This window comes from Ascaphus truei, chromosome 7, assembly GCF_040206685.1.
Source record: "Ascaphus truei isolate aAscTru1 chromosome 7, aAscTru1.hap1, whole genome shotgun sequence".
In the NCBI taxonomy this organism is placed as follows: domain Eukaryota; kingdom Metazoa; phylum Chordata; class Amphibia; order Anura; family Ascaphidae; genus Ascaphus; species Ascaphus truei.
The window spans coordinates 78,153,983-78,174,098 of record NC_134489.1 but is presented as its reverse complement, the minus strand read 5'-3'; the positions used below and the strand labels follow the sequence as shown (position 1 = coordinate 78,174,098).

General features: G+C 40.9%; 1 protein-coding gene across 2 annotated transcripts in view; it reads left to right on the top strand.

Moving 5' to 3' along the window:
- Nucleotides 1–209: 209 nt before the first annotated feature.
- The window catches only part of B3GALT1 (beta-1,3-galactosyltransferase 1), a 262,134-nt gene continuing 242,227 nt past the window's right edge, over nucleotides 210–20,116 (top strand). For both annotated transcript variants that reach the window (XM_075609164.1, XM_075609163.1), the window contains exon 1: nucleotides 210–374. The gene's annotated coding sequence lies outside the window, so the exon portion shown is untranslated. The remainder of the gene's footprint in view (nucleotides 375–20,116) is intronic.

Sequence of the window (20,116 nt, the reverse complement as noted above, 5' to 3'; positions counted from 1 at the left end):
ACATGCTGAGGTGACCAGCTGATTTTAGGATGAATTTTGCATTGTTCAAAAAATTACAATTACTCACCTTGTTTCAGCACCTTCTGCTTCTCCAGAAATGCAGCAAAATAGCACCGTTTAAATAAAGAGGACGGGACACGCCATGCCAGGCTTTGGGCGTGTGGATTGCATTTGGAGGCAGGGCTTATCTGCATGGAAGGCAGCCCCTGCCTGGGAGGCCCCTTTCAGTGTCTCTCTCTGCCTCTTGCAGCAGCGTCTCAAGCTGCAGGAAGCATCACTTGTCTGTGGATAACACTGCTTCCCCAAACACCTGCCTGCTGTCGACCTCTGCAGTGATTGCTCAGGACGTACAGCGGATCCGCCCAACCCTGGTGGTATGTACTGCCCTGCTGTGCTGAAAACAAGGGGATCCATGTATATTTACAGCAGATATCGACCATTTGGGGGGAACGCAGTAGGTAGAAAGGGATGCAGTTTCCGCTGGTGTCAGGCTTTCAGTCAGGTCCTGATCCTCGCTGCATTCACTTGCTCTGCTTTCTATCCCCCTGGTAACGTCTCCAGTGCCTTTTTGGACTAATTCGGTCACACACACTGTGCTACCATTCCAGCATGTCCGTGTTAGTGACATTTTATAGAAAATGGTAGCTGCTTTTCTCATATCTCATCAACTCCTAAAATGTATTTTCTTCCATCCATACCATGTGCATCCTCCTTACACCCCACTTTGCATTAGTCTGAGTGGGACAGATGCTTGTGCTGTCAGGGCCTTTAGATGTACAATTTGATACAATGTGTGTGTATCAGATGCACCTGACAGCACTTGTTTAAGCCATTCACTGCATGCCACACGCTATGTGATGTCTGTCCTACAATGTTTTATGCCACATTCGCCTGGTAAGTTAATGATCACTGTCAATTGTGATAACTAGATGTGGCTACTGTTGCTGTTTTTGTTTTCTAAAGCATATTTTCTTTAGGGTGTAACCAAGGGAGATAAAGAATGAGAAGAGTCCGTTGTATGTTTAATTGTACTGAATATGTTGAGAATGTAATCCTTTCCAGTAGTGAATGATCTGTATTTAACCTGTACAGCGCCGAAGGGAAATTGTTGCAGCCCACTTGGGGTCAAGTATGAGCTCGGGTAGGAATGTTATGCATATGTGTGATACCAGGGGTGCTTAACCCCAGTGCCCAAGCCCCCCTCCGCCCTCACCAACAGGTCAGGATATCCCAGATTTTCAGCACAGGTGGCTCAGTCGAGCCACCTGTGCTGAAGCAGGGGTATCCTTAAAACCTGATCTGTGGTGGGGTGGGGAAGAGGGTTGGAGTTGAGCACCCCTGAGATATACTAGAATTACATAAAACGTTGAAATATGTGTGCACCCTTTTTAAGTTGACTACATTGCTGCTATTTCTATTGTTTTGAGAGAACCGTATTTCTATCCTTTGAACACCTAGAATATTGTTGATTTTTAGAGGTTGCATTCAGAGTGTGTGTATATATATATATAATTGTTTATGAAATATATATATATATATATATATATATATATATATATATATATATATATATTTCATAAACAAAGTTTTTATATGTAGTCTTTCCAAACGAATTACTTATATTCCATATTCAGATGCAAAAACATCTAGCTATTGTCTTTATCTGTAGCCTTCCATTGATACTTATGGATGTTACAATAGAAGTATGACTATAAAAAAAAATAAAGCACTGGTTTTGCCACCTAAAATGTCTTATCATTGATACTTTTTGTCTAATAATCTTATTTCAAATTATCAGTTTTAACCTTATTACTTCCCCATTAGGACATGATTCCTCAATTACTTTGATGTCAGATGTGCATAATATTTGATGATAAATAAATGCTAGAATATGGGTGGTGTTTTTAAAAAAAAAATCAGCTTTGCAAGCGCACAAAGGTTGTAGTTTATTAAAAAAAACAGCCTAAATTAGTGTTATGCGCAAAGATAACATTGTAAGTGATTTCAGTGAAATGAGGTTCCAATTCCCTGAATGGTTACAGAGAAGACTGGATTCTTTGCAGGTTGTACTGGCAATTTCCCTTTTTCCGTTACTCCCGATTCTCTGTACAGTACATCATTTACTGGGGCACTAATAATCAATTCAGTATTCAGAAATTGCGTATTCTTTTCATGACTTGTAAGCGTTTTTGAATCCATGCTCTTACTTGTTTGTCTATTTTAGATTTATAAGTTTTAGATGAAGAGATATCCATATAATTGCAGTAGATACAAGTCAGAGGGATGAGATCTTCCTTTAGGCTGAAGTGCTAAAGTCCTTTTGTATTTAGGATGTTTGATTTCTACTTGTATTGATGACTTGTTGAAGAATACATTGTTTTTGTTTCTGCATTTATTTCTAAGACGTGCTTTTGCATGAATATACATTACCCGAGAATACTTTTGTGTGTTGTACTTTGGTACTGTTTTTTCACCGTCTTAGTTCTGTGTTGAATATGTGCATTGTATGTAAATGATGCTGGAAATAAATAGAGCAAGGAGACGAAACAGATTGATAGCTTACCCATCACATGTGCAGTACTTTACCCAACATTGATGTATACTTGAAACAATATATATATGCATAAAATATCAGCAAATGGTTCATTAATTCAACAAAATTCACTATGGAAGTTAATGGAAAACGTGGGAGTTCAACGTGTACAAAGTTCTACAAGCTGTATTGGTCATAAAAATATGTAGATTTATTGTAATTCATGATACATTTTAATGAACCAACAAGCATTTTTTTATAGTTGTTATAGTGTACATATACAGAGTTTGTACAGAGCTTTCAAAAGGCTCATCGATTTAGACCTGTGAAGATTTTTTAAAATAACAACAATGTATTGAAATCACATGGTAAAGAAATCACCAAAACTATATCCAGTGGTGGGAACCACATAGTTACTGTAGATAGTAAAAACAGGCACCTATGCCTTTTACCCATGATAAGTTATGATAAGAAAGTTGATTGAAGCATGTTATAAGGAAAAGGTAAAACATTTTAAAGGTTTACAGCAGGGGTCCCCAAACTTTTTTGTGCCCAAGGGCACCCTTGAGAGTTCAGGTGAGTGGCGGGAACCAACTAATTAGGACTCTCGCATTCTCACACCCTCACACACACAAAATACATTTATTATTGCCGGTCCTGTTCGGGAATATGTTAGATGGACCTGACTTCTGGCATGAGAGAGATGCATGCAGCAGCTTTCGGCAGCACCGCGGCAAGCTACCCACTGGCAGCCGGCGAGGTACTAGCAGCTTGCAGCAATGTGTTGGAGACCCAAGATCTATGCCGTATTATCAACCGGTTGGCAAGTCATTCGCAGGCACCCACAAATGGTATACTGGACGCCATGCCACCCACGGGCACTGCATTGGGGATGCTTAGTTTAGAGTAGAGTGTACAGTTGGGTCCGGAAATAATTGGACACTGACACAATTTTCATAATTTTGGCTCTATACGCCACCACAATGGATTTGAAATTAAACAACTGAGGTGCAATAGAAGTGCAGACTTTCAGCTTTAATTCAAGGGGTTGAACAAAAATATCGTATGAAACGTTTAGGAATTGCAACAATTTTCATACACAATCCCCTTATTTCAGGGGCTCAAATGTAATTGGACAAATTAACAGAATCATAAATAAAATGTTCATTTGTAATACTTTGTCGAGAATCCTTTGCAGGCAATGACTGCTTGAAGTCTGGAATGCATGGACATCACTAAATGCTGGGTTTCCTCCTTTGTGATGCTTTGCCAGGCCATTACTGAAGCTGTCTTTTGTTGTTTGTTCATGGGTCTTTCTGCCTTAAGCTTTGTCTTCAGCAAGTTAAAAGCATGCTCGATCGGGTTGAAATCAGGTGATTGACTCGGCCATTGCAGAATATTGCACTTCTTTGCCTTTAAAGTATGTTTTGGGTCATTGTCCATCTGTAAAGTGAAGCGCCATCCAATCAACTTCGCTGAATTTGGCTAAATCTGAGCAGACAATACATCCCTATTCACTTCAGAATTCATCCGGCTGCTTCTGTGTTCTGTCACATTATCAATAAACACTAGTGACCCAGTGCCATTGTAAGCCATGCATGCCTGTGCCATCACACTGCCTCCACCGTGTTTTACAGATTATGTGGTATGCTTTGGATCATGAGCCGTTCCAACCTTCTCCATGCTTTTTTTCTTCCCATCATTCTGGTACAGGTTGATCTTGGTTTCATCTGTCCAAAGAATGCTGTTCCAGAACTGGGCTTGCTTTTTTAGATATTGTTCGGCAAAGTCTAATCTGGCCTTTCTATTCTTGACGCTTATGAATGTTTTGCACCTTGTGGTGAACCCTCTGTATTTGCTCTCGTGAAGTCTTCTCTTTATGGTAGACTTGGTATTATCAATCCAAGGATCCTACGATCATCCACCACTGCTGTCTTCCGTGGACATACAGGCCTTTTTGTGTTGCAGAGCTCACCAGTGCGTTCTTTTATTTATTTTTCTCAGAATGTACCAAACTGTTGATTTGGCCACTCCTAATGTTCCTGCTATCTCTCTGATGGATTTTTTTATTTTTTTTTGCTGCCTACGGATGCCCTGTTTCACTTGAATTGAGAGCTCCTTTGACCGCATGTTGTGGGTTCACAGCAACAGATTCCAAATGCGAATGCCACACCTGGAATCAACTCCAGACCTTTTACCTGTTTAATTGATGATGAAATAATGAAGGAATAGCCCACACCTATCCATGAAACCGCTTTTGAGTCAATTGTCCAATTACTTTTGGTCCCTTGAAGAAAAGAGGGGGCTACATATTAAAGAGATGTCGTTCCTAAACCCTTCCTCCAATTTGGATGTGAATACCCCAAATTAAAGCTGATAGACTGCACTTTAAGCCCATATTCATTATTTAACTGTATCTAATTTATTTTGGTACACAGCTGAAATAACAAAACTTGTATCAGTGTCCAATTATTTCCGGACCTAACTGTATATACCAACAGTTACTTGTCTAAGTAGCCACACTTTTTTTTTCCAACTTCAATTTTATTGGTTTTTCGCTTACAAGGCAAAGCATTACGTCATACATACTGTCACTAAACTTCCCCTGTGCAACTGTAATACCGATACCCTGCATCGTACGAAACCAAAGACACACAACATAAAACTCACAACGGAAGGGAGAGGGGGTGGAGGGGGCGAGTAGCCACTCTTGATCCATTGTAACAAATGTTTCATATGGTACTGCAGTTACACATAGTTCAGGTGAAGATCATGTAGTATTAAAAAAAAAAAGTCCAAGAATCATTAGTTTGGCTTTGTTTTAATTTCCTGCAGTAATAGAGGGCCTGCAATCCATTTGAGATATTAATTAATAATTAGTGTGAAACTTTGTTAAATTAAATCTGTTGCACACCTTGTATGCCTTTTTAGGGATCTAAATAAAACACTTTGTTTCAATTTGGTTGCATGTTACTGCTATATTATTGCACTATGTCTTTAGCATACAGTATCTAAAAATAGTAAATCATATCTAATGTTGATGCCATATCAGTTGTAGGTAATGACTAATCTTCTGGCTTTTTCTACATTGGCCAATGTAAGGTATTTTGTGCCTTCATCTTTATTAACATAAAACCGATAAAACCGATAGAGCAGGAGCTCAAAGACTGACTCAGTTGGGCTACTGTATGTATCCTTGATGTAACACTTGGCAAGAAAATAAATCCTAGAGAAAGATACAGGAATTTTCCTTGATATATTTGGTGGCGTTTCTCTCCTCCCCCCCCCCACCCCCCCCAATTTTGCAAGCAGGTGACTTCAATACATGGGGCCTATGTATTAAGGATCACAAACAGGTTTTTGGCACATGCCAAACTTAATTTAAATTGTACTTGTTTGCACCTATGTACAAAGGTAACATTTGTCAATCAGCATCGATTGCACCAAAAAAATGTTTTACTTTGTTTTGGTGCACAGAAAGTGGCTGTGCTCGGTGTACAGACGTAACTAGTATATACAAAAAAAGAATATTTCTGCGCGCCAATAAAAAAAGAAAGGGTTTAAAAATTATCTGCTACTTTCAACTTGACGTAAACCCTAAAAAGACTGAAGGTATTAGCGCAGAATAAGATTACTACAGTATGTAGTACCCCAAAAGTATTTGATGCGGCAACAATTATTTCATTATGCAGGTTAACATGTATGATTTTCACAGCATGACTATTATAAATAATATTACAGTAATAATTGATATTGACTACTACAATTCATAAATAAAAAATACACACTTCTCTTTCAATATAAATTGTATGATTCAGATATTCAACATGTGAGATGCATCAAAATGTATTTCAAACAAATAATTATGCGTCACAAGTATGAAGTCTTCCTACATACGATGCACATTTTATGAAGGTTTATACAGGCAGTGCTCGGTTATCCAACGGAATCCGTTCTGGAAGTAGCGTTGGATAGTGAAACAGTTGTAAAGTGAGTCCCATGTTGATCAGTGGCGGTGAGCGTTGGATACCGCATTCAGGCGTCAGATAACGCATTCTGGCATCGAAAAACGGCCCTTAGGGTTGCATTGTAAAGCGTAGAATATGCCATTCGTTGTAAAGTGAAACGTTGGATAGCGAGGAGTACCTGTATTACTTTTAAGCACTGATAATTTTGACGCAACGCACATTTTAAAAAATATTTGAGTTCAAAGGCCCTATAATCCCCAAAAGAACAATAGGCTCTCTTTAATCAGATATATTATCAGGTCTGTGGTATGAAGACAAAGGTGGTGCAATTCTAGAAGAAAAAAATAAACCAGATGAATCAGCTAAAAACAGTAAAAGCAATAGGAATTATTTTACACAACTGTTGCATTTTTTTGTCTTGATACATACTGTGGACCACATTGTTCCTGATTTACATACTTGGTACTACTGTAGAAGTACTTATCAGCAGGCTGACGGTGGGATTATGTATCTCTTGGCAAACACTTCTAATAATAGTGCATTACTGTAGTTCCCATTACGTTGGAACATATCCAATATCTGACAATAGCTATAAGAGAGAAATGCCTTCTTGAGAGCGGCCTGTTTTTTATTTTATTTTGATGTGTCATCTTTGTGTTTGTAAGAAAACTATATTGTAAATAGTTTTGACTGAGGCACCAATAATATGAAACCTTAAAGATAACGGATGTAGTACATGACCATTTGTTATCTTAACCGACTTTTTGTCTGCTACTATTGGCAGTTTCATATTGTACACTATTGTAGGAATTTAAATGAGGGGTTTCTTAAAAACCAAGACCTTGCATATGAAATTACTATGATATTACTAGTAGTACTCATTTTGGTCCAGCCCTAAAGATTTCCGTCTTAATTATGTAAGCAAACAAATTGTGTGGAAACATTGGCACTGAAGCTTTGGCAGGTGTCTTTCAGTTGTAGAGAACAGAGCAATGTATGATTTAATTGCAGGTTGGACCTAAAGATGGCAAGGAGTCGTTGCAGAATGCTTAGGCATTTGAGGCTACAATCCTTAAGAATTTAAAACAAGATCCAGGTTAACAGAGTTTAAAATGCTGTGTTGTAATTCTACACACAAAATATGAATGATGTAGGCACCAATTCAGAACTTTCTACAAAACTGACAGTGGAACTTCCAAATAAATTAAAAACACGTTGTATACGGGACATAATTCAAGAGAACCATAGAAGATGTTGTTGGGGGGAAAAAAAATTGTACACAACACAATTCCTAATTCCAGAAGAAAATAAAAAATTGATCTGCAGTCAAGCTATCCGATACCACAATAATTGGGATAAATATATGAAAAGGGCATTATAAGGATGTGAATGTATAATCACTATTTAAAGGTTTGAGACCCTGGGATATTTACTCCCTAAACAACTTATTAAAGACAAACTTCCATCTCAATTGACAAACAATATATTAAATATTTGCAAACACACACATGGCTCTAGTTTTAGGATGTGTTCTGAGCAGACTATTATGGCCACAGCATTTCCAAAAAAGCTATATGTATGGTGCATTCACATACAAATTAAAAAATGTAGGATAGGTGATTGTTCCCCTAAGATAAACTATGTATTACCTATTAAAGATAGTCTAAAAATAATGAAGAACTGTATGACTAATTGTAGATATAAGTTTAAGCATTTTTTCAACACTTTCCTTTTCATTTTGCTTTCACATTACTCCTGACACCTTTGGTGACTAAGCTCTTGCTAATTTATTCTTTTCAAGTTGTTATACTACAGACCGTTGTGGTCCCAGAAGCCCATGCATACAGTAGCAACATCAATGTGAGAAAATAATGTTGGTGTGATCAGCCATGCAAAAACCAAGGTACCCAATCTATCAGGGTGCCCAAGTGATTGTACCGTCTGACCTTCGGTTATTGTGCTGGCTTAGTTGCATCCAGAGAATATTGACTTTAACTGCGTTGTTCTGGTTGCTGGTGGTGAACAGTGACTGAGCCCACCCCAAGGTTGCATCTGAAAACAAACCCATCAGATATCCTCACCCGCTTTGTGGCCATGGAGACAGATTTGGACAGGCCTTAAAAAAAGTGACTAGAAGTGGGCAGGCAGAGATTACATTGCGAAAACAAACAAGGGGACAAATATAAACAAGAAGTGGACAAGCAGATACTTGAGGAAGGCAGAACAGCACTCAGGTTTCCCAAAACAAAATCAGAAATTAATTTGTTAAGGTCTTGACAATACAGTGAGCTTCCATATCTCAGAGTACGCTACTTGTATATTGTATCACTATTGTGAATGTCCAAGAAAGCCTCACACAAAATTACTTTGGAATCACTGCAGTGTTTTTACAGTTAAACTTTTTGGAGTACCGTAACTCTGTTAGGGTTAAATCAATTAAATGTATCCTGTGTACAATATGAAACATGTATATAGAAACGTCTCTAGTTTTTTTTAAACATCAGTGTTTTCACCTTGTAGTAATCATAATGTTGAATGAAAATGCTAAAACTGGTTTAAGAAGAATGTCACAGTAGGTCATCTTTTAGGTGTTGTATATGTAATAACTTGAGTCCATTAAGTATACAGGCTTTTTGTGCAAAACAGTTTTGAGTCTTTAAAGTAATGAAATGTCATAATTTAGAGTATATATTATTCCCTTTGAACCATCATGCATGCTCTGTTCATAGACATATCTTCATAGTACAGTATACATGGATAATTCATAAGACTCATTAGATAGTTTGCTAAATGAGGTAGGGAATGATTGTAGAGCTTTTTGTTACAGTGGCGACATTGCTTATTGAAGCAAAAGCCGCCGGCTCCATGCGGCTGGGAAGCGGGTAGCCGCGGCGCGTGGCGGCGCACTGTGACGTCACAGTAACATGCGCGCCCGGCTTCCCCGTCTTCCCCGGCTTCCCCTGGCTTCCCCGACACCCCTGGAGATCAAATGAAGGTAAGCGGGGGTGCGGGGAAGCAGAGGGGCAGAGCAGGAGCCGGGTACGGGGTCGGGAAGGGAGGTAAATTGCGCGCGAAGTGGAGGGGGGGTGCGTGGGGGAAACGCGGCGGCGCGCGGTTGTTACTGGCGGCAGCTGGGGTAGATCTCGGCGTGCCGTCGTGATTTAGTTCAATAAACAATGTCGGTGCTGTATATCATTTGAAAAATATATCAAAAGACCAAACAATGGTGTTGAGGAAACTGATGCTCTTGCAGAAACTTAAGACATGTCTGTAGTTAGACAATTTTGTTAGTCGCTGTTACTATTGAACACCTTATTTACTCCGTTTATGTTCACTAAAGGGAAGTAAATCTTACACATTAATGGGCTTACATTTATTAGTCTTCCAGCTGCAAAAATACAGCACCAAATGTATCAAGCAAAAGCATTCCCATTAACACTAATGGTATTTTCTTCTGATAAATGTGGGGCTGTATTTTGTATTGTCCAAGTTTTTTACTTGGATACATAACCCACTAAAACTGGTTTAATTACATAAATTAACATACAGTATTGTAAAACTATTGATGATTATCTTACAGGTCAATACAGTGTAAGTGTGTTTTTGACACTGCACATTTCCATCAAATGTATAAATAGCAGGACATTGCGACCTTAATCCTTCCTAACCTTAATCATTAATCCTTCTGTACTCCTACTTTTCACACCCCAAATCATGACGTTACACCTGGTGCAAAAATGGAACACATCGTCGCCCTCCATTGAATCAGTCCTGCCATGAAAGCTTGTTAGCTGCTAAATTAAATATATTTGACAATTATATTGTTCAGCAGGTTTTCCATTCATTTTACTACTACCAAATGTTTGCTTACAGTTCTGTAGTATCTTTGGCTGTTTCCCATCTGATCTCAATGCCTTTGAACAATCACGTCATCAGGACATCAGGACATCAGTCCTGTTCCATTCTCCTGCCTGCCAGACTGCATTCAGCACTCAATCGAAGCACAGAATGTGATCTCGTCCTAGAAAAAGAGCTTTGAAGCTATGACCTGGGATGCAGACTCCTTGAGATGGTGGCTATGCATGGGGCACTCAAGGAGTTAAACTGCAATATGGCATATCGTGGCACTGTCACAGTGGCCATTTAGCAAGAACACCGGTAAGTATCTCAGGAACTGAGTGTTATCAAAAGCTGAACATACTGTTGTTGAGCTCCAGAGGACATCCGGTTCCCACCCTGCTGCTTTCACTTCTTAATAGTAAATGTTTTGTATGTTGTTATTCTATATTACAATTGTAATAAAATACAATAAATAATGGGACAATTTACCATCAATGAATACTTAATCTAATAATTTACAATAACACTTAAAGGCTAGTTAATTAATTGCTAGATAATTCATTATATTTAATGTTTAGTCTTTGTATTTTACAGTAGTTTGATGAACTATGTAAACCACCAATTTCTGCAGTACCTGTACCTGGACAATTTGTCACTTTTGTGGTATATGTTAGGTAAGATAAATATTGTGATTTATTACAGGGAAAATATCATAAGAGCAGTGTAACAGGGACTTTTCACTGTTTGAGAGAAACTGCCTCTAAATCCAGCAGTGTGCTGGTTAATTGCACACAGGCAATCAACCAGACTCCACTTGGCTGATTAGGACTCTTAGAAAAAGCCTGATGTGTGAAACAGGAGAAAGATTCCTTAGCTCACATGTGGACTGACAGGAGAGCAGAGAAGCCTGCACACAGACACTGTCTTGAGAACAAAGGCTGTGCTGAGATCAAGATAACCAGACATACAGAGACCTTTATTTCCTGGACACAGAGGACCCAGGAACCTGCCAGACACTGACATGAAGGTCCATCTGCTTAAGGTACCTCCTGAGACTTTGGGGTAATAGGCTGGTAATGGGAATATCCCTCCAGTCCTGCAGATGGGGTATGGGGAAGTAAGTTAGCCCTTACACAGGGATAGGGGTTTGTTATTTTGTTGTTTTTGTATGTTTTGCCTGGATAAAGAAAGACAAGATATAATTGCACCAAAATGGGTCTCCATTGTGTGTACCTCTGCACACATCTCTTACATATGGTGTCAGAAGTTGGGATGAAAGATGGCCCTTGGTTCAAATTGGCCCTGGGGACTGCCTGTGAAACTGTTTGTCCTTTTGCCTGCATAAGTTCCTGCTTAGCTTGTCTGAGCAACAAAACACATGCAGAAGTGACCACAATTAAAGGGCTACACATCCAGGCAGGAAAACTACACTGCACTGGAGAAAGCCACAACACCACAGTTTGACTGGGAGGACTGCGACAGATGGTGACCCACACAAGGGACTGATGCTGTGAACAGTCTACCCCACCACTTGTGGAAAAAAAAAAAAAACACATTAGATTTAAAATTTGCCACCCAGCTTAAGTGAAATACAGACTCTGCAAGAATGGGGAAGACAATGTGTTCCTGGTATAAAGGGCCCAGACACACAGAGCAGTGTCCCTTCTTCAGCCTTATTCGGATGATGAGGATGATCCCTATGTTGCCCCAGAAAAAGGGCTGCAACCAGAAGAATTTTTTTTCAACGTGCCAAGGAACTGCAACAGCAAGCAATGCTCTGTGGTCCCAAGGAAGATACAGAAGTTGTACTTGGTAAGGGCACATCCAGTATCACTGATGAGCGAGAATGTGCGCACAGTACTGCTGATGTTTCAGAACCTACCAAAGTAAAGAAGAAAATGTCTACAGAGACGCATGTGAGAGCTACAAACTCTGCAAGCAATGTCTGTCCACCTGTAGGCCTACCAGCTGGGGTTCTAGCGAATTCAGTGAAAACAGCTGCAATAGCGCCTCCCGAGGTCAGGAAGAAAAATACAGCACAAAATGGGACGTTCCTGTAATGAACCCTACCCCACGGAAGAGGGGCCCTTCCGGTCCTATGAGGATAAGGATGAAGATATCTCTTATGGGGAGCCTGAACTGAGTCCCACCCACAAAACACCCCAAGAATGATGGCGGTGCCTAAACTCGGTATGCACTAAACTCGGTATGCACCGAACAAACAGGTCTCTATGACCCCAAATATTCCTGCCAGCTAACGCAACTGCAAGAAAAGCCTGGCAGATACAGTGAAGCTGCTGAAGTTTCAAATAAAGTCATCCATAACAAAAAGGCAGAAAAAGAAAAGCTGTGCTTCACTTACCGTGGAAGGAACAGACATGTCCACAGATCTCGTGGAGAAATAGGGGGTCCGAGATGCCCTGCAGCCTGGAGATTTGTTGGAGGACACATGGGTGACGAAAATTGAGGACACACGGATGACAGAATATCCAGAGGGCCCAAGGCAGAAGTCGTGTAAGCCAAAGAAGTGTCTGTCCGGTGTTAACAGTGAGGAACCATCAACCAACCATACCAGGGAAGCGGAGCCGGAACCAGTGAGTGATGATCCCTTGACCAGCCCTGAAATGCACTACAAGCTGCCGACATAACTGTGATCTGCTTCATGACGAATTGAAAATGGAGAGAGTAAATAACTCTGAACTACAGAAGACTGTGCTCGCAATTTACTCTACCAAGACGGAATTGGAGGATTTAGGGACGGATCGAGATACTGCAAACACTACTATTACCGCCATAGATGAAAAAAAGAGCAAATCTGACTGAATGATTGCTAATCTGAAAAATAAATGAGGAGGCACTGAAAGAGATTACAGTCTCTCAGCAAGAAATTCGCAATTGCCATAGAAAGATGGAAGTCTCTCAGAATGAGGTTCATACTCTCCGCATAGAGCTGGATGCCTCACACCAAGAGATCAGCAGTTGCTGCACAGAACAAGAAGTCTCTAAAAAGGAACTTCACAGTCTCGCAGAGGAGCTGGACATCTCTCAAAAAGATGTTCTTAAAGTTGCTCAGAAGGAGCTTCACATCCTCAACCTAGACATAAGTCTCACGCCAGGAGCCCGAAGTCTCAACTCAGAAGTGTGTAAATGGATGGAGGACAACAAAGAGGCCCTTTAAATTATAGAGACTGTAAAAAGAGAAAATACCAGCCTGAAAGAGGTAGATTCTGATTTGACTGAACATGTCAGTGAAATGAATAGCAAACTCCATGAGCTAGAAAAAAGGAATAGACTATTTTAAGATGAAAAGTTTGAAGCATTGGAGCAACACACACAAGCAGAGCACCTACTGCAGAACCAATTGCAAGGTCTGCATATGCACCTCCAGAATGCTGAGGAGAAGCAGGAAGAAAATCTGCAGACTGCTAAGGAAGTAAAAGTACTGCAGGAATGTTTAAGAAAAAAGTATGTCCTTGCAGAACAGCATGAAGAACTGAAGGCTTCCCTGAGCATCACTAGAGCATCGCTGGAGGCCAAGCTTAAAGGCCAGATGACTCGGTATGAGAGGGAGCATGAGAAGGTCCAGAAACTAGAGCAAGAGATGGAGAAGCAGAGCGGCTGCTCCATCCCCAAAAGTCAGTACGCCCAGAAGAAAGGTGTGGAAATCGCAAGCAGCGATGACCCTGGTGATAAAATCTGTAGAGCTCCAAAATATGAAGGATATGTGGAAGCAAGCTCAGACAAAGCACAGTGAAGATATGAAGACCCTGAGAGGAGAATTGCAGGATGCACTCAAGAAACAGGGATCTCTCGCTGATGAGTTGAACTTTCAGCAAAGCCTAGAAGGGGGATATCTGAAGCTGGCAGCTAAACACACATCCCAGCAACTTACAGCTCTGCAGATGAAGATTGCTGAGCTCAAGATACAGCATGCCAAAAAGGAAGAGAGTGAAGCGGGGTCCGTTCGTCAAGTGGCCAGCCGGACACTGCACTATGAGGCCAAGATGGTCAATGCCCACAAATTGCTGGACCACGTGGCCAATGAGAGGGCCTGGCTGGAGCTGGACAACATCCAGGAGGAGCACCAGCATCTGCAGGTCGGAAATAGAGAAAAGGAAGCAGATTTAAGCCTTGCTCTGAGTCTAATGGGAGATGTGGAATCACGACTCAACTCCAAAGAAGTTGAACTGGGAACTGCATTGAGTAGAAAAAGTTAGTGCAGAAAGACGGCTTCAAGAGCTGAAAACTCAAATAGCTATTCTTGAATGCTCTTTAAATTATACCATAAAATGGCACGAGTCTAGGATAGTAGAAGTAGAGTCCGAACATCAGACAGAATTCAAAAGTAACCTGGCAGAGGCTTTGTAAGACCTGAGCAAGGGTTACATGGAATGGACATTTAGTGCTCAATTGGAGTCCATGGAAAAGATGGCGAGAGAAAGCTATTTGCGTAACGCTCTACGACTGTTGCCATACAGTCTGCCTACATCGAGAGGATCGCCCGACGTAGGGGAAATCTCATGACTATATGGCAGTAAGACTGTACTTGGAAAAAGTCCTCCTTGAGTGACTGAGGAGTGCTGAGCTCAATCACCTTCTTCAGGTGACATTACTGACCTGGAGACAGGACTACAATCCCAACAGGTCTGAGGGTTCTCCATCCACTCTCATTCGAGCCGTAGGGATATATCTAGTGAGAGTAGGAGATGGGCGTTGGCTGTGGTAAGCACGAGCTTCCCACAAACAGGGGAGGTATACTGCACCGACACACTTTATTCGAGCAAATACCCAGTATGTACCTGGCAGATACCTGGAATGCGCCGCTCCTCACCTCTGACAAGCCCCGTTGCGTTTGCCTTCCCAGCCTGGGTTCATGCCTGGCTGACGGGCGGCTGATCTGTTAAATGATAATGATTAGGATTTAATAGGCTGCAATGCTTCGCGTGTCTACCAGATGGCATAAATTCATGAATTGTAATGCAGTATATATATATATACTGTGCAGTATTGCAGCCAGCGGGAATAAAATGCTTCAATCCCTGCCTGGAAAATACCTCAATGCACTCGGGCAGAAAACAGTCACAAACCTCAATACACCCGGGTATACCTGAATTCGTGGGACTAGCCGAGCTCGAATAAAGTGTGTCGCCAGTGTAGTATGTAACAGGGACTTATCACTGTTTGATTCAGTTAGAGACATTAACAGTTCAGATAACAGTTTGTTTCAGTTAGAGACATTATTTTAAGGAAACTCATTCTAAAATAATGGGAATATTTAGTAACGCTAGTAGAATGTATTATTTATTTAGATTCATTTATGAAACAATGCATGGTTTGATATGATTTGTTTTCTGAGAGTTTGTGATGTTCTAACAAGTTGATGCCAAAGGATCAAAGTTTATAACGGTTCTCCCCTTTAGTGAAATGGAATCTCCAGAGTGCGGTTATTCTCCAGCCCCTGCCTTAAGACATAATAACCTCATTTGTCCTGACAGTTTTTGTGGTTCACAGATTACTCAGCATGTCACAAACACTTTGGTCCACTGCCTCTTCCTGCGTCTGTTAGAAGGCATTTCTTGGTGCTTTAAAATGAGAATGGATTTCCTTTCTAAATACTCATTTGTTAGAATTGGGCTAAGAGCTCTATGCTAACAATATATGGGGAATATAAGTTTAAAGCATCAATAACATTACATGTCAAGGGGGTTATTATATTATAATTATAAATAGATATTTCACTGGGAATGATGCACGGCAAGTTTTTGAAGGTGGTAAAACAAATAAGCTGCTTATGAAGCTGAATAACGGTACCTGTTGAGGAAATTTTTGAGGCAATAAAAATGCTTCTGTATGTCTGGATTCCAGAGAGCCATCCTAATTCAGCAACTATACCACAGCAATGTGTGTTGGAATCGTATGTAGTACAGTGTATCAATTTTTCGGATGGTAGAGTCCTATGTGGCACCATATGCAAGGTTGTGTAGTCTATGATTTACATTAACATAGCTTGAATAATGTAGCACCTGGAATACTGATTTTAGACAAGATAGATTTCTTTATAAATTAATTAGTTGGGCATAGATTTTGTACAGTATGCCAGTAAGGGTACCCAAGTATGTAGAGAGCTCAAGTCATAAGTATTTAAAGCACCCCACTTACTACAACTGAGTTAGTTGGCATAGGTATTCAATACTGTTTCATATAGCATTAACATTTTGGGTAACTGGCTAAGATATTTACTCTGTATTTGTGTATTGTAATGTATTTATTCCAAACAAAATATTACAGATTTCTATGTTTCGGAAAATAAGTGGTGTTGTTGGTATTGGCCTCTGTTGGGAAAAGAGATGATTCTAGCAGTTTTCCAAGTTTGACAAAAGTAAGCGGTGGATAAAGTTGATTCAAAGCCAACAGCATCTAAGAAGGTCCTAAAAATAAATGTAAAAGAAAAAATAAAACATTTAAAGGTAGATTTCAAATCACTAACTGTTCTGACACATTAAATTACTGCATTACTGCTGTGACAGTTGTATAGGAAAGTAACTGCCTTTGTTGTAACCAAGATGTTACAGTTCAACAATGGTAGAATTAAAATAGCTGTACTGGTTGAATACATTTGTACAGAGAAGCAGAAGACACATGAAGTGGGAATGAAAATAGTCTGAAGTATTTTGCAGACATGGTCTCTTTCCATTCTAGGGTTATACTATTTTGTACCATAGTATACTCAAAAGAGAGAGCCATTATCGATAGTTAACAGTCATTTAAGTGAATTATCATTAACACTCGATAACGGCTATTGCACTTTAGTTATTACAATGATATGCTTCCGGAACAATGCACTGAAAGGTACAGATTTTGGGGGGACATTTTATAGGGGTTGACCACAAAAATGTTATTGCCATACTCGCTGTCCTTCAACGATGGATCAATCCAACTACTATGGATGCAAGAACCTTCCTACTCCTGTACCTGTCTTAGCTTTAAGGAGCCCAAGAAAGCACAGGATACCTGCTCATACAAGACTACCTGTCACTCCAAAAAACACTTGTACAAAGACTAAAGTGGTAAAACAAAACCAGGCAGCACCAAAACCTCCAAAGGGGAAGACTCTAGGACCGTGAAAAAAGAAGATGGCCAAAATCCTACCTCCATTATCACCCCTGAAGAAGGTCCCACTGAGGACCGAAACATCAGGCATATGTGTGCATTTTAGACCCAATAAACCACTTTATGCGATTATCTCTTGTGCTGTGCTGGTATAGTGGATCTCTAGGGATCCTTACAGACTTTAATATAAGGAACAGGAACCTCTATTGGGAGGGCTTGAATTTATTTTAGAGGATTCATTTTAATGAAGGCGGTTCTCCCCTGTCCAAGATACTGTAGTGTATTCCTGGCACGTTCACATATCTTTCTTTCTTCTGGTTAAAAACAAGGGGCAATTCAGATCAAATATACCATACATTTGTTGGAGATATGCATCTCAATATGGGGATATGCAACCTCTTTGGGGAATCCACAGTGCCCTGAGGGATATGTAAAGTGATAGCCTCTGATTTAAATTCATTGACTTTGACATTTTACAATGAACTAAAATGATCCAGCTCTGCAGGGAGAGAAGTCAGAGGTTCAGAGATTAAAAGAAGCATGTCATCAGCAAATACTGAGATTTTGTAACCCTCATTATTTTATTACGTTTTAATCTTACTCTTGGCACCAGGGTAGGGCCGCTGACAGATTTCCTAGGACTAGAGTTTCGACCGGGCCCCCTGTGTCGGTAGCCTTGTGAGCCCCGATCCACTTTCAAACCTCCTCGTGAGCCCCCTACTCTATCCCCTTGTATTTCTCTCCCTATTCCACCGCCTCTCTTCTCTCACACTCCTCCCCCCCCCCCACATCACTTAATTACCTCCCTCTCACTCAATCCCGCTCCCTCAATCCCCCCATCTCACACTCATTCCCCCCTGGCCACACATTATCCCCCCACAATAATTTCCCCCTCCCCTTTGCAAAAAACTATACCTCCCTTCCCCATACAAAATACATTCAACACCCACTCCTTGCACAAAATAAATGCAATACCTCCCAAGCCAAAAAATACAACACCCCCCACAAAAAATACAAACACACACTTCAATAGCCCCCTTAAACACACATACTACAATAGTCCCCCCTTGCACATACACACTATAATAACCCTCTCCCCTACACACACACACACACACACACACACACACACACACACACACACACACACACACACACACACACACACACACTACAATGCAATGCAATAGCCCCCTTTACACACACACACACACACACTACAATAGCCCCCTCCTACACACACACACACACACACACACACACACACACACACACACACACACAATAAACCTCCACACACACACTCCTTGCTGGTGGTCTCTGGCTTCTGGTGCCCCAGCTTTCATTAGCTCCTCTGGACTTCTATCGTGTGCTGGGCCTGCCACACTCCCTCCCTTTCAACAGCCCTGCACCAGGGGGTCCACGAAGAGAGGCTAGAGAGGGCAATTCTGTCTAATTGTATAGAAAATGGTTTGGATGTGACCTAAGGTTCTAACCATTGCAGAGGGGGCTGCATATAGAGCCCTAACAATGATCTTAGCTATATCCCGGGCAAAGCCTGGGGGCCCGTGCTCTTGTGGGCTCTGCTCTCCCCCCCTGTAGAGACAGGCAGGGGTGATGGTATGCGGCAGAGGCCCCCTGTGTTACAGGAAAAGCAAGCCGGTAGAAGAATCATCAAGGCAGGGGAGGAGCGACCTCTAGCAGTCTGACCCAGAAAGAGAGAGATCTGAGGGAGAGAGATCTGAGGAGAAGAGAGCGAGAGGGAGCTGAGGGAAAGGGAGAGAGCTGAGGGGAAGGGAAAGAGCTGCTGATGATGAAGGGAGAGCTATGAGGGGGAGCTGAAGATGATGGTGATGGGGAAGAGACGGTGAGGGTGGAGAGCTGGGGAGGAGAGCTGATGATGAGGGGGGAGGTCAGGTGATTAGAAAGAGGACCAGGGAGAGGATGGGGAGGGAGAAAAACATTTACAGTCAGTATTAATATTAATGGGGCCCTGATTTTTTTTATTTTTTTTATTTTTTTGCCCTGGGGCCCGTCCATGTCTAACTACGCCACTGGCCCTAACATCACTAATAAATCTTTCCCCTAATCCAGCTCTGGAGAGTACTTGGAACATTGATATTATATGAGAAGAAAACTTTTGCTCTGTGGTATTTGGGTACTTACTGTACATATAAAGTAAAAACAGAAAACAGTTGCGTAATCTTGTGAAAAAGGTGTCTACGTTGATTTTCTCTTGAAAAACCTGAACAATTAGGGCTGAAACATCGACTACCTAATACATTTAATACAGACCGTTCCAATTGACTCTGTGAAAGGCCTTTTCTGCATCAAAGGCCAAGAAATTGATGGGGTTGGTGTGGCATTAAAGTGATGTGTTTGATAACAAAGTGGATATTGTCAGTTGCCTGCCTCACCGGGACAAAGCCCACTTGGTCTTCGTTAATCAAAGTTCTTAGATGAGTGTTAAATGGGGTGGCTACAACGTTAGCAAAGATCGTAGGATCAACATTAATAAGGGAGATTGGCCTATAACTGGCACATAAAGTCGGATCTTTCCCTTCTTTGGGAATACGTTATGGAACAAGATAACATCTCCCCTGGGAAAGGCGGCCCATTTAAAATATCATTCAACACTTTAATCGAATGAAGAATAAGTGATGGA